The sequence below is a fragment of the Ambystoma mexicanum genome, chromosome 7q (genome assembly GCF_040938575.1).
Source record: "Ambystoma mexicanum isolate Mex_15411 chromosome 7q, UKY_AmexF1_1, whole genome shotgun sequence".
Taxonomy (NCBI): Eukaryota; Metazoa; Chordata; class Amphibia; order Caudata; family Ambystomatidae; genus Ambystoma; species Ambystoma mexicanum.
Genome location: NC_090941.1, coordinates 134,651,788 through 134,666,096, shown reverse-complemented (window position 1 = coordinate 134,666,096; position 14,309 = coordinate 134,651,788). Strand labels below are relative to the sequence as shown.

At 45.4% G+C, this 14,309-nt stretch overlaps 1 protein-coding gene across 1 annotated transcript in view; it reads right to left on the bottom strand.

Moving 5' to 3' along the window:
• GPR180 (G protein-coupled receptor 180) overlaps positions 1–14,309 on the bottom strand; it is a 550,950-nt gene that overhangs the window by 488,535 nt on the left and 48,106 nt on the right. The window lies entirely within an intron of this gene.

Here is a 14,309-nt window from a genome sequence, read left to right as displayed (position 1 = left end):
AACCCAGCTAATTTTGTCCATGTTTCCTGGAACTGCCTGCAGATTTTTCCATTTTGGGTTAAAATAGAAGCAGCAGTCTCCCCGATGTTATATGCTGAAAGACAGTATCCCCAGAACTGTGGTTACTGGCCCTGGTTGAGGGTGGGCGTCAGGCTGAGAAGAAATTAGTGGGGATGAAATAAGTGGTAGCCAGATCCTTAATAGCCAGGGCATGGGTGAAAGAGGGCTCCTTGTTTTCAGGAATGGGTGAACAGTATGAGTATGTGTGAGAAGAGGGAAACTCAATACGCAATGACACTACCAGGTTGCATTAGACCACTGGATTACTGAGCCCTTACAGAACTTATATGTCCAGGGATGCGGAGGACCCCAGCCTTCCCCTCCTCCCTGGGAGGAGAAACCAGGAGGTATGGCACGACCCTTGTTGCCTGTTCAGGAATAGAGAAAGTGGGTAGCTCCGAGCCGATTTCTGTTTAATATTGATACTCATCTGGTTGCTTTGTTTGGGGCATGGAGGGGTATTGTCTTGGCTGCCCATTGTGAATACTGTATGTGCAGGTTGGCGTCTTTAACCCAAAATGTTTATCGCTTATATATGACTTGCTCATATGTTCTGTGCTGTCTTGACACATTTAGGGGTGTGGTGGTTATTTCAGTAGTGTTTGTATCCCTGTAGATTGTGTAAAAATAATAATATAGAAATATACATTTTTTTTAAACTATAAGAATATGAGAAGATTGACGCATACAACCTATACATGAGTCAATTAACTGACAGTTCAGTGAGTGAACACACTTAATTGTGCTCTTAATGATCCAAGTGCTTGTCGCTCGACTCTGGAGCACAGCTAGCTTTAATATAACAGTGTTTTAGCTGCTGTCCAAAGAGACATAACTTAGTGTGTTTCCCAAGATGCAATAACAATGAATTCATTGCAGCTCCATAAGTGTTGAGTATGGAATTACATTCTTTAACAGATGAAGTTGGCAAGTACTATTTTGACTGGTAGCAAATTGGTTATGGATAACAGGTCCATTTTATCTCCGAAGAAACTGAACCATCAGTATAACTAAAAATGTGATTTGGGGAATAAGAGGAGACTGCTAATAAAGAGTGTTAGGAAAGATTTCTTAATTGTGGGTAATTTTCCTTCCATGTGGCAACCCCTAAACGTTTTGCTGTTGTTTTCACCATGATCTAGACTTTGCCAGAGAAGTGCAGCCTTCCGCCGCACTCCTCTGGGCTTTCGCTCCATTCTTACGGGGAAACTGACATGCCCTTAAGACAGTCAGTACCGGGAAACGTTGTTTTCCGTAGTTTCCTTTATCATGTTGCAGCGTTCGCGCAACATGGCACAAGAGGGCACTGTAAGCTAAGTTACTGCTATCTTGGGTCTCTAGTCTTCTACAGGCCCTAAATACTCTCTTTGGATTGTAAATGAACGGTGCAAGTGAATCACGGACGGGATTGGTGCAAGCGATCGTTTGTGTTTTTGAGCTCCTTTTGGCGTTTTAAGCGCGTTTCTCGCACTTAGCCCAAAATGGTGGCCTGGCTCCCAAAATGGCCAGACCACCATGCTCTTTGTCTTGTCCGCTGACTGTCTTGCCCCCTTCACCTCCCCCAGGTCGAGCCGACCCGGGGCCTTCCTTATTTGGGCATGTACTTTCCCGCGAAACACAGATGCTTTCGCAGGCTTCTACAGGCCTGGTGTGTGCCTCCAGGATGGGGGCTGGGATGTCTGGTCCCAATACACATCCTGGGCGCCAGAGAGTCTAGGGTGGTGTGAATGCCTGGGACCCCCGTGGTCCGTGATAAGGTCCACAGATGGTGTGAGTGTTTTATGAGCGGATCTCCCATTGGGTCCCCTCCGTTTTGGCGCGAAGGGAACCGTGGATAAGAGGGGGCTGGAAACGCCACTACCATGTCGATCTCCTGAGTTCTCACGAACAAAGGAATACAGGAGCCAAGTATCCTGCAACCACGAGGCTGAACCGAGGAATCGCTGGTGACCCGCTGAAGGACTGCTCCTCTGCACTGCTGTCGCTTTGTGAAACCCTTTCTACCTCTGATCGAACGAGAAGGCCTGTACTGGTACTTCGACCCTTGGAATAGTGGGAACAACTATTCTCGGCATCTTCACCATCTCCTGCACGTAAGCTTTCGGAAGTGTCTCTGGGCCATCCAGCAGACTGACCAGCCTACCCAGGAGCCTTGCTCTGTAACCGCCGTCAGGTGGTGTTGCATTACAAGTCCTTGTCACTCTCACACGATTCGTACACTTGGCATTCCCAGGTCTGAAGTGAGTAGTGTACATTGGGCTGAAATACACACTGCCGCTCCGTTGCCCTGCTGTGGTAACAAACTGTGCAGGTTCACTGCGTTTGGGATGCCCTCAACTCAACTTCTGCTGCTGCGGAATCTACACGACGACGAGACGTCCGCTGCTCCTATCTGAACTTGCCAGCACTGAAACGGACGCGGAGAAGCCTGGGTCTGCTTGCATCGGGGACCGGTGAGTAGCATAGCTAGGAACTGGTCGCCCTCCTGCAGGAGCCCATAGCTTTTCCCCGCTGTGTCAAACAGCACGCCTTTCCATACTCGCGCTCTGCTTCTGCCCACAGTGGAGGCTGCGCTTGAGTCGCGGAGCTCTGTTCATCTTCATTTGTTCACCAAACTAAACTGCCTGATTCCCTCAAAGAGACTCCCCTTTTTGCCAGTTGGCACCAGCGTGTGCAGGTACTTTTGAGCACAAGGCTCCACTCTTCGTAGGGCTTGGACTTCCTTTTAGTTAGGTGCCTCTGAAGGCGGACTGGGTCTAATTATTATTCGCACTGCCCGTTTTCCTCCCCATCTAGGTGGTCTACACATTTCGTGCGTCTAACTCGTTAGACTCGTTTGTATTTGTATACATATTGTATTGGTTTGGTATGTGTTGGTTTACTTGAGTTTTATTGTGATTTCTCGCTACGGTCAATGTTACAAAGGCCTATTAATAAATGTGCATATATTTTTTAATACAACACCTGTTTGGAGTCATTTGTAAGTGTCCTTGCTTTGTGTGCTCATTGCGGGCTTTCAGTCACCCTCACCCCTCTTGAGACCTAGTCTTGACCGCCGCAATCGCTACCCTGATTGGTCTGGCTTGTCCAGAGGTTACCCTGTTCCAAGAAACTAGGTTGGCCTTCTGAACCTCTGCGCCGCCAGGACAGAGTTCAGAAATCCGTCTTAACAAAGAGCTGTGTTGGTTTATGCCTGATGATGTTACCAAAGGGGATTGCTTCTTTCTTTAATCAAGGTGCAGATTGATGACATTTTGAGTGCTCATGCTAATATTATGGGCTATCTGGGAGGTTTTTTCACTTAACCAAGGAAGAGTCTGACGACCCAATCTACCCGTGAAACCCCATGGTACGATAGGGATTGTAGATGTGCAAAGAGCCTTGTAATAAGGAAAGCTAAGCAGGTGGCCAGTGATGGAATCATGGCTCTATGAATAGCGAGGAGCAGCTACCGTGCTATTATTAAGGCCAAAAGATCAGTGTTCCATAAGGACCTGTGGGCGTCCCTCATTCAAGCAATAAATTATAAGAGTATGATAGGTTTTTGGGAAATCATGGGGAAGAGCCAGACAGAGTAGCCATTTACAGGGGGTAATACCAGCAGCGTTATAAGTAAACCACTTTGGGAATTTGTATAAAGGGAAAACCAATAAGCCTCGGGACACCAGTACGGCCCAACTAGCGGCACCTTCCTCTCCCCTGATTTTACATGAAGGGGATGTTTGACTGGCGATCGAGTCTATTATTATTATTATTTTTATTATTGTACCCATCTTCAAGAAGGGGGACAGAGATCTTCCTACTAACTACAGACCCATCTCCCTTCTTGATGCTGGGGGAAATAGGTTTGCAAATGCCATCCTGATGCATCTTGAAAAATGGATTCTTGAGGGTAGTGTCACCTACGGGTGGGCTTTCAAAGGGGAATCAGTACTGTGGATCAGTGACTGCGACTACATCTAGTTTATGATAAATTTGTTGCATTGGAAAAAAAATTCGTCAATGCTATTTTCATAGACCTTAAAACAGCCTCCAACATAGAGCTGAGGGCAAGACTATGGTCTACCTTGGAGGAGCTGGGTAGTCGCTCAGTACTATTAAGTCTCTTTATACAAACAATGATGCTGTGATTAGATGCAAACTTGACGAAGCTACATCTCATATGGTGGGAATTGAGATGGGATGTGCCAGGGCTCCATCCTGGCCCTCTCTCTCTCTTCTGTGTATTCAATAATGGAGTGATCAGCAGGCTGTAGGAAGTTCCAACTGATGCAACCACTTTGGCCAGTGACAAAATGCCAATTTTAATGTTTGCAGACGATGCAGTCTTAATTTCTTTGACATCAAAAGGGCTACATTGATCCACTCAACAGAATTCTTCTCCATAACGAAGCTGTGCTTTGGCAGTCAACAGCAAAATGGCTGCGCTGGTTCCTTGGGGCACCATTGCGTCAAAACTGCAACTTGCAGCGACAACAGGATGGCTGCACCATCTTGCCAAACACAAAATGGGCGAGTTGGAACAAGGAGCACACAGAGAAAGGTGCCAGTGTGTTCTGGGGTGCACCCAAGAGAAGCGAATCAAAGCAGCCCTGCTCTGCTGCTTGCAAACCCACAGTTCCCAGTGAAAAAGGGAAATATTTATGCATTAAATGCCACTCTGATGCTTTTTCCTCTGATTCCTCATCACACTATTTTACTCAGGAGACACTGCCATGCCCATTCACATTGTGATCCAGCAGACAAGAGCAGTATCTTTGAATGACAGGCTGTTGTTCAGTTCTGAAGGAATCAAAAGAAGGTTTATTTCAGCCACACGGAAAACGCTTTACTTTTGGGATACAAAATATCAAAGATCAATGCGTCAAAGAGGCCCTGGCTCCGGGCCCACGTCAATTTCAGTGCATCTGTGTTTCAAACAAATTGCTGCCTACCAGAAACTAACTATGGCTACAAAACAATGTGGAAATGCAGAGGGAAGAGACAAACCAAATTTGCAAGGAAAATGCCAGCTGGCTTCACACATGTAAAAATGGGCTTTTGCAAACCAGAAAGAAAAAAGCCTGTTTTAAAAGTACCATGTTGAACAAAAACGTGCCTGTGCCTAGCAATGTAAAGGGGGTTGTTGGTGGGAAACATATAGGGGATGTTTTATCCAACAGGTTTGTTTTGATCCAGGACAAAAGAAAATAAAACATCGGCTGAATTTTGCAAGCTCCAGAATAGGCTTTTCCCTGCTGGCTTAGCTAAGGCTTCCCACAAAAGGAAAGCACCATAAACTTTTAGGACACTTGGCTGATAATTACTAGGTTGAAGAACTTTGACTGACCAAGACAAAGAAAGTTCACATACACATCAGACTTTTGCCTGGGCAGAGGCCTCTCACAATAGAAATTCTGGGACACGAGGATGTGAAAAAGAAAGTCATACCTCCCTTTGACTTCTACAAGAAGCTTCAAAGAAAAGCTCCAGGACAACCCTGGACTTAGGAGGATGGCCTAGAAAGTCATGACCATATTTGGAGGACAATGTTGACCATTTGGTTTAAACAGATATTTTATTAAGAAACTTTTCAGACTTTTATCTTTGTAACCGGACTTTGCAGAAATGTAAAAAATAAGTTTTAATGTAATTTCGGGGGTTTAATTTAAGACATTGTAGCTTTCACTGCCATATTGGGAATAGAAATGACAGAGAATTGGGTATTCCACAGAAAGTATAAAGTATACCTGATGCCACTACGAATTTCAATGCTAACATGCATAATGATAATCCACACACATCTATAAAGTTATAGAATTTTAGACCAAATATTTCACCCTAAAAATGACCAAAAATTATTAGAAGGGCGAAACAATGTCTTACAGACTGCAGGAGTTGGACTGGCATGTGCTGCATACAATTTGTAACCTGTTTATGTATTTTTTTAAAATGCTACCACTGTACAAATGTGCCATTTATGGCAAAACTGGATTTTAGATAAAGTAACTGTGCGAGGGTCTGGACATTGTAAAACTCGCATCATGAATCTGACAGCATGCCCTTGAAACCCAACCAACCGAGGGCAAGGTGTCAACCATTACCCCTGACCAATCCAGTTTAGAGGCGTGCTCAGCTAAGCCTGCCCCACCGTATAGTTCTATCATGTCACCATGCTTTATATAAAGGGTGGCTGACAGGACTCTGGACACACACTCTTTCCTGAATTTCCTGCGCCTGCATTCCCGATTTCCACATTCATCTTGCCAGATTCCAGATGCCCCTGCAAAGGCCAAAGCATAGCCGATTCCAGATTCCATTGAAAGGCCAATGCATAGCTGATTCCAGACCCCACTGCAGGGCCAAAGCATTGCTGACCATCCCAGAATGATCCAACCTTGCAATGAAAACCCAGGGCTACTGCATTTGTGCGTCCACATGTGCCTGGTGTGACTAAATTGTATTTGCATGGCCCCATTCATTGTAAACTCACAGGACTCCTGAGGCTATTGTAATCAAAAGAAAGCTAACATGCGTGTCGTGTTTCTAATCGGCAGGCATTTAAGCCATTCATGGTAAATTATCCGGGACTAATGGCCTTTCAAAGGGACTAGCAGACAGCATGTGGAATATTGTCATAGGCAGGATAGGGCTGTTCTCAGAACGGGGGCATTAACTGAACTGTCTTTAAAACCCATGTTTTGGAAACCTGCCAGCGCAGTGCTGCAGATTTTGGGAAATGTGCAAGACCCGGCTGCAACTGAAGACCCCAGGACATTTAAGACTGCTGAAGAAAGAGGCATTTTCCTTTTAAAAAGAGAGTTGATTCTATTAAAAATTGGGGCAAACATATATTTAAATACAAATTTGGTTAGTCTTTATGTAAAGGCTTGTAACCAGGCAGGCTATTTTTTAAAAGCATAAAATATTAAAAGTTATAGAAGAGGATTTCTAGCGCTATGAAGATGCTCAAGGGGCAGATATGTGTTTGTGACGCTGCAGTTCCAAGTGTTTTTAGACCAGCTAGTTTGCAGGATAAGCCAAGTGTTTTTACCAGCTATTTAATAGGCCGGATAACCAAAATACAGGCGTTTTTCTATGGGCAGGGCAATATGCAAGTCAGTTTATTTAAAGTTTGTTCTAGAATCTGACACTATGTATTTTTATTCAACTGTGGCAAACAGATATTTTTAAACAAAACATGCTTATTCTCAATATTAACTGCCAGCCTGTATTTTTGCAATATGCATTTTATGTTTGTTGTATGACAGTTTTGGAAAGTTTGCTCACGGAGGTTCCTCCAGCGGATGCATTCTGTGTGTGTATAAATGAAAGCCTTGGGGCTAGCTACACGTGGCTTTGTGAAATGGTACACAGCATGTGTTTATTAATTGCTAACCACTAACCAAATCAAGCAATGCGTGTGAGAATGTTTAAATATCACATGCTAGTTTACAGCGCTCTATTTCAGTTAAGCAATGCAGTATTTGAAAGCACAGCATTTGGGCTCTTTAGCAATTTCTGGTATGAGTTGTTTGCATTGTTCACCAAACTTAAATAGCACATGGCTGGATATTATACTGCTCACCGCTGCAGCACTAACCCTATCGCACGGCTGTTGTTGTCAATTACGTGCTGATCAAACTATCGCGACGCACATTTCTGCGGGGCAGTGTTGAACATTTACAATAGCCAAAGTTGAAATACATTTTGATTAACTTGGGTTCAGAAGGTAGCTCAGCATGTTAAGCACATACTGCCTTGAACATTTACACACACCAATTTCAGCAATGTGTGGGTGTGCGTGTGTGTGTTTTTAAAACACTAATGTGCGTTAGATACGTAATATTCATATTTCAAATTTGCTGGAGAACACAGTTGACGATCAGGGACAGTGCAGCCAATTGGACCAGTGCAGCCATTTGGACCAATAGGGACAGTGCAGCCGTTTAGACCATTAGGGACAGGGCGGCATTTCAGTGGCGATCCTGTGGCTGTCCCTACTGGTCCAACTGTCTACACTGAGCCTGATGGTTACATAGTTGCTGTTGTGTTGTTTTCTTAACTGCGTGTCATGATTTTAAAATATAACGTCGCCTTTCATAAAAGAATTTCCGGTTTGTAAATGTGTCACAGATCACACAACCGGTTGACATTTTTAAAGCCGCTGAAACTCAATATTTCACTTTGAGCCAGGATATAAGATCATAACATTAGAAGACACCGATTCTAGCTTTCGCTATTTTTATAGAAATGGCCTACAACACCCGGATGGCACAGGCATTGCAATATCTGCATGTGAATTGTAGAGCGAGAATCAGCAAATCATGGATGGCAGAATGGAGCGTGGATAGTGCTTTTGGCAGCCGGTTCAACAAATTTTGGATGTCCCGAGGTGAATGGAATGATACAACCCTTTTTTTCCTGGGGCTTTTGAAGGTGCTGGGACAGGGTCTGTCCTTCACACATTTCAAATGGTTCAACGACCCGTGGATGGGGTCCGACAGTGCGGTGACAGCGGTAAAGCCAAATGGACCTGGGGGGCATATGCCGCAGAGTTCTTCGGTGAATTCATCAACAGTCCTGCTTGGCTCTCTTGGGATCAACAAATCAAGAATCTTTTAAATGCCCCAAGGATGGGTCATCTTGGCTGTAGATTGTAAGGGCCCACAGGGCCTCGTGTCGGGGGGGGGGGGGCCCTAGGATCAAAGTTGTTTCTGGTTCGACCATCAGGCCCGAGGAAATACTGGGGGGCACTGAAATGTAGAGTTCTTTTTTTCTTGTTGTTTTTCATTCATCCAAAGGGACCCGAAGAGTGTCTGGGGGGCCCTGACGATCAAAGTTGTTCTTCTGATTTACTAATGGGTCGATGGATTGCCCAGGGCCCCAACGAGCAGAGTTGTTCTATTATTTTTGAAAACATGCGTCATGACACCGCTAACAAAAGCCAACCCAATTTTTTTTACAGGGGTGATGGATGGGTCACTATATGCTGAATGATTTATCATAACTTCTAAAGCTATGTTGTGTGTGATACATACTACATGCGTTTTATACAGTTTTCAAGTGGTATATCATGCTTTTTATTTACAGCTTTGTGCTAGAAGGACAATTCATTTCTAAGTATTCATGTAGCACTTCAATGTCAGATATAGACGTGAAAATATAGCAATTTTTGTTTTATTAACTGCTAAAAGGGCTAAACGCCCGTTGTGATTTAACCGCGCCCGAGAAGCTCGCACTTAGATGTCTGTACATGTTTTGTTAACGCTCAAGTATTCATCACTATGAAAATGATAAAGACCTGTAGAGTCCTCTTCGCTATTAACACAACAGCTACATTTGTTGAATTGTTTTGAAGTATTTCGCTAAAGTAGCCAAGAGTGACATTTAGATGGCCCGGTGTAGAAATGAACACTTATCTGGAGTGTTAAAGTATACAACTTTTTAGCACTCCCTATAGGGCAAGAGGCAAAATAAATGTCTGGTGCTATGGGACCTTTTCATTTATGAAACACTGTTTTTGGTGGTGAAGCTTATGAGAAAGAACAAAACAAACAGTTAAAATGTACAACCTGTAATTCATTGTCGGTAGGAAAAAAAGTGATTTAAGGAAGGGTCTGGTGTATTTAGAAAAATAGAGTCAAGCGTGGTTATGGTGTAACTTTACTGCTGGAGGGACTGTCACATTCTTCATAGTTTGTTTTCAATATAGTGATTATAAAAATCACTTTGTATTCTCAGTTATTGTCTGTAAATATACTTATGTCGGGCTTTGTAGTTATTAAAACCGCCTCGTCATCGTCCCAAAACACTTAGGGTCTAAAAGGCCGCTATGAACCCGGAGCATCCTCCTTGCACACTAGCAAATCCACAGGACTTCCGGGGGGTGTTCGCCCCCTCGCCGTGGCTATAGCTGTTCATAATAGCCGTTTCCGGAATAGTCTCTTGGAAGAGAGCGCGGAGCTCCAGAGGCCTCGTGAGGGAGGGGCCACCGGAGAGCTCTACGCAAGAGCGGGACTCGCCAGCTCTCCAAAGCTGCTAAAACTAATTATTGAAGTGCAGTCTCAGTTGCGATGTTGATGCATGGAGACTGAAACATCCTGGCTCCCGCGTTTTCTCATTCTATTCATCTGTACTCTACTTCCACTCGCGTACTGACAGATGGTTGGTATCCGATATACTCTTAAAAACCATTGAACAAATCGACATCCTACCTAGGACCTTCTCGGACCACTCCCCGGTCACCATTTTATTGAAGGGGGGGGCGAGAACAATGGAGGTACGCGCCCTTGGATACTGAAGCCGAACACCTTGTTGGACCCAGTGTTTGAATCTGAATTGGGCTCCAACATTTACGACTTCTTTACGTTCAATACTGGATCGGTGGAGTCTTATGCCACTCGCTGGGAGACTTTTAAAGTCTACATTTGTGGAGTCGCACTGGCTAAAGAGGCAGGGATCCTTAAAGTTATTCAGAAGTCCATTGCTGAGATCGATTTCTTACCAGGCTTGAAGGCCAATAAGCTGCGTCCCCAACCACCGCCAGCCTGGGTGAAATAGGGACAGCACTGGATACCTTCCCGACCCCATGCTGATCGTGAGCGCAAGTTCTTGGACGATCCCGAGAAGGCACATAGATATGGGAGGCAGAGCGCCTTGGCCGTCTATTAGATAGAATGATCCGCCAGCAGAGAGGGGCGCCCCATCTTCCAGCAATTGAAAGAGCGGATGGCTCCATGGCCCTCTACTCATGATGAGTTTTGCTCCTTCTAAGAAGCACTCTATACCAATATCGACACTGCCCCCGCCACAGATTTTGAATCTCCTCGACAGCCTACCACTATCAGTGGTATCCTCGAAAACCAGAGAGGCCCTCGACCGTCCGGTGTCAACTGAGGAGTTATCCAGGGCAATCGACTCACTATCGTTGGGGAGGGCCCCCGGCACAGATGGATTTAGCACTGGATTTTATAAAGGTTATAAGGGCCGCCTGGTGGCGGAGTGGGAAAAGGCATGTACGTCGGTAAACTTCCCCCCTCGCTCTGTGAGGCGGTAATTTCAGTACTACTAAAACATAATAAGCCGGCCACTAAGTGTGGCTCCTACCGGCCCCTCTCCCTCATTAACTGACATTAAAATACAAAAAGACGTTCAAATATTTGCCAAGGTACTGGCACCATATATGTCATTCATTGTTCATCCCGACCAGTCGCATTTCATCCCTGGGCGCTCCACTGCCCTTAATCTGCGTTGTCTATTCGTCATCATGGCCCGAACTGACCCAGAGGTGCAAGCCGTGGCAGCCACATTAGATATGACAAATGCATTCACCCCCGGTCTCTTGTGGCTGGTACTAGAGAATAATAATTTTGGTCCCCACTTCCTATCCTGGGTGAAACTATTGTATGTGTCCCCTGTTGCCAGGGTCCGCACCGAAGACCAATGCTCCACCCAATTTAGGATAGCCAGGGACACCAGACAGGGCTGCCCCTTCTTGCCTCTGATATTCGCGTTAGCCATCGAACACCTGACGGACAGGATTCGCCAACTAAACGCCAACAGGGGTATAAGACTCTTTGTTGACCCCCAAATCATTTCACTCTATGCGGATGAAGCTTTACTTTTCATTAGCTCTCCTGATGAGAACCAGCCCTTATATTCGAAGACGTTATTCTTTTTGGTGAATTGTCTGGGCTGAAGGTTAACTGTACTAATTCCACACTATTGCCATTAACGAATGCCACTGCGGTCCCTCAGGATCTTCGTGGGTTCACCTGGTCTCAATCAGTGTTAGCATACCTTGGAGTAGTGGTTGCGCGCCACCAGACCCCATTATATGTTCAAAACTACAGGGATTACCTCTACTCCCTCACCCAAAAGACTACAGATTGGGCCAAAATACTGATTACAATAGCCGGGAGGGTGGCTGCTCTCAAAATGATAGTCCTACCACAACTTCTATATAGATTCCAAAACGTCCCACTTTGGCCCGGTAGTGAATTCTTCAAGTCACTGACCCGAACGGTTAATGCCTTCTTATGGCACTCGGGTGCTGTCCGCCTGAAATTAAACACGTTAGCTATTCCTTTTGTGCAGGGTGGGTTCGGCACCCCTAACTTCGAGCTATACTGGATTGCTGCCCAGGCCCATTTTGCTGCTTTTTGGTTTGAACCCAGTGGCCCCCTCCTGCCCCCAACTTCAAGTTCGAGCGTCTTGCTGCTGGTGATCTTGGATGTTCGCTCTCTGGTTCTCCCTTCCGTAAGCCTCAAACTAGACCCCATTGATCCCACTGAGGTCACGAGGATGGCATGGCTTAGACTGTGGAAACTGGTAGACACCCCACATCCATTTCATGGCAAATTCCCCTTGTGGAACTGTCTCCCCGAGTGGATGCCGCAATGATTTGCCACTGGTCCGAGAGGGGCCTCAACACTATATGGGATGTATTAAACATGGGAACCTTTACGGAATGGGTGGACCTGCCGGAATCCCTGAGGGAGCGCCCCTCCCTCCCCCCCCAGTGGCTGCAATATGCTGGTTTGTGCCGGCCTCCCAAGGCCAGGCGGCCTGATTTCCCCGCTATTTCCCCTGATGACTCATCACTATCCGAAATCATGATAGGCACCACCACGAAGGGAAAGGTCGCTAGGTGGTATAGACTTCTCCAAGGGAGGATTGGCCGCTCATGGGACAAGCTTTGGGTAGCGTGGAGTAGGGACTTGAATATTAAATAACTGATCAAAAATGGGAATCCATGTGCGCCCGTATCCAAGAAGTCTCCCTTAACTCTAGATTCAAATTGGTCCAATTTAAAGTCCTCCTCAGATACCACTACACCCCAGCTAGGCTACATCACATATCAAGGGACCGGCCCTCCGGGTGCCCCAGATGCACAACAGACAATGCTGACTATATACATATACTTTGGTCCTGTCCAAAACGTTCTTCATTCTGGGACGAGGTATGTAAGGCCATGTCTCAAATACTTGACTGCACCATTACACTATCCCCGTTGACTTGCATCTTTCACAAATTCCCCCACACGGGCCGCAATCTCAGGAAACTAGCCGGTCTATGCATGCTTCTCGCGACCCGCTGTGTCTTGTTGCTTTGGATGCGCCCTAGTGCTCCCACTTTTAACCAATGGCTTCAGGCTGTCACTTGGGCTTCGGACATGGAGGAGCGCTGGTCTGTCGTGCAGCCACCATCGAGTAAACCCACAAACATTTGGGCCCCCTTACGATCCTATTTATTCTCCTTAACTGATGTAGAGAGGAGTGACAGAGACGGTGTATAACCCTCTGACCCTTGTTCAAGGATCTACGTATATACTGGGTACCCGCCTCACTAGTTGTAATGTCCGTTATTCCTTCTATCGAGACCCTGTGAGGTCAATTTGCCCGATTACGTACCTTCTATGTCAGATGCGGATGGCTCGCACAATGATCGCTGTTCTCTGGTGTATTGTCAAGCAAAGTTAAACAACTTTTTTTTTTAATTATATCGAAGTCCATATCAAAAAGAAATCCAACCCATATCAAAAAGGGGTAGGGATAAGGACAACCAGGGGGTGTACCCACCTGTCAAAAATGTTATATTGGAAAAAAGCCCCTCCCCCCTCTATAACTACTCTTACGCAATCTTTAAATCAATCTCCAAAGCAGGGAAGTTAGGGACTATCCAATAGTGAATGTTACCTTTGTTTTCATATGTTATTAAAGAAGATAAATCTGCTGGGGGGCAGGGGAAATCACCTTTGATTTAGTTTTCAGTATAAAAACGAGCACCTCAAATTTCAAGTTAAGGTAATATTTGTTGGCTCTGCACATAACCTAATCGATGCTAAAATATATTTTATTATGGGTCAAGTGTGGCCCCTCTCCTGCCCCCCAGGGGTGACTTGGCATTTATAATAGTGAAAGAGACAAGGTCACATCAAACTGAAAATAGTAAATGGTGTACATTGTACATTATATTAAAAGAACACCGGTATGGCAATTTAAATATTTCAGAATTGGCGCTGAGAAAACGTGTGTCAAATTGGAAGTGGGCAATAGGCAAGATGGGCCAACTATTTCAGGACATAGGAAGGAGTAGTAAGTGAGGATTATGGCTTCGTAGAAACAGATTCTCCAACACGCTGATCTACAGACGGCACCTACCAGCCACTGGCCAGACAAGACTTGGAAGCCTAATATCAATCAAGGTCTGCAACTTCAAATCATGCTGGAGAGTGGACCTCCCACGCTGATGAAGCCATGGGCGTG